This window comes from Helobdella robusta (genome assembly GCF_000326865.2).
Source record: "Helobdella robusta unplaced genomic scaffold HELROscaffold_72, whole genome shotgun sequence".
NCBI classification, from domain to species: Eukaryota; Metazoa; Annelida; class Clitellata; order Rhynchobdellida; family Glossiphoniidae; genus Helobdella; species Helobdella robusta.
In genome coordinates, this window is record NW_008705409.1 from 701,013 (window position 1) to 702,716 (window position 1,704).

Sequence of the window (1,704 nt, forward strand, 5' to 3'; positions counted from 1 at the left end):
CNCTGGATAAAAAGTCACCCCAAAAAAGTTAGAGGACAAAACATCACCTGGATAAAAATTCACCCGGAAAAAACATCACCCAGATAAAACATCACCATGAAAAAACTTCACCCGGAAAAAACATCACCCAATCCGATTAAAAACTAAAATTATTACTGTTATTACTCTATCATATGATTTTCTTTAATGTATTTTTAAATGCTGTGTTTTTTTTATTTCAATTTTTATTCCTATTTTATTTTCTTGACGGAGGTGGTTTATTTTGCTAGTTTAGTTTGAGCGCAATTGAATTTGGGAAACTGCTCTACATAAATGTATTTTGATTGATTTGATTGATTGATAAAATTACTAATAAAAGATGCATTGTATAATTGTAAACAGGAGAAATCATTGCAAATTAAGTATTAAAAACAGAGTTTTTAAATGTAATCGTAATCTCTTGTAAGTAGTATGGTATGTCCTATCGCTTGTAAAGCTATGGGTATGGTAACAAACTCATTATTCAGATCGTTGCAAATGTTTCGCAATCTTCGTTGATGGTTAATTGTGTGTTGAGATGTTTTTTTCAAGGTTGGTCGACCTTCTTGAAGTTGATTAAATGCATTGATATTCATCGATCTGTCTAACTGGAAAGCTCTCAGTAAGGTCCAAATTGACGGGTTAGAATGGCCCACTAAACTCCTAAAAGAACTGTTCCAGCCTTCGCAAATATTGTTTGTTCGAGCATTCCCACTAACTGTTATTTCATTCATGTTCCAAAGTTCAGGGGGAAATACTGGTGGTGTCCTCCTCAAAAGTATGGTGAGTGGATTATTGCCGGGCACTATTCTTAATTTTCCACGACAATAAAATTCATCAAAATAATTGACAAATTTTCTTATGTCGTCATCATTATTTGGGATGTTATTTAACAAATAAATTATCCCTTCTTCCACATCTTGGATTCGTAGAAAGGCGAGCCCATCGACCATTCCTACAAAGTGTCTTATGTTTTCATTTTGCTTATAAGTCGCACTTAATCCAAGTTCATTAATTTTCCTCCAGGAACTTTGTGTCAGATGAAAAAAACATGCTTTAATCTGAACGTGGTGACCAAACACGTCTTGAATTCCTCTCCGGGGGGCAATTTCGAAATCAATCATAACATCAGTTGGTTGTAATGTTAATTGATGTCTCTGTGCAACATCCTTCAAAGCTCTGAATAATTCTTCATAGCTTTGTTGAGTTTTGGTTGTCATTAAAACATAAACGCATGTTATGTACAAATCATCTCTCGTTTGGATGCGAATTATGTAAATTTGATGAAAAATCCTTGGGCATAACGAAAAATTTCCATCCATGAACCATCTAAAAAAATTTAAAATAATTATTATATATTGAAAAATAATATTATTATATATTAATATAATATATTATCTAGCAACATATATTTATATCGGTAGTTATATACCTTGAATGAGTTGAAAGAATCGTTAGCTGGTTCAAACATGAATACAAAATCAAACGATTTTCTGAATTTATTCCATTATCGTACATGAGGAACGGCGTGTCACTTGTGCTACTAATTGTTTTAAAATCGTCCGGAATATTCAAATCTGTCGCAGATTCAGGTTCTTTTGGAAAATGTTTTCTTTTTTGATATCTAAGTCTCCTTGTCATGTGGTCTTTTGAAGTTAATTTTCTTTTGACATCTTCATTCATGCT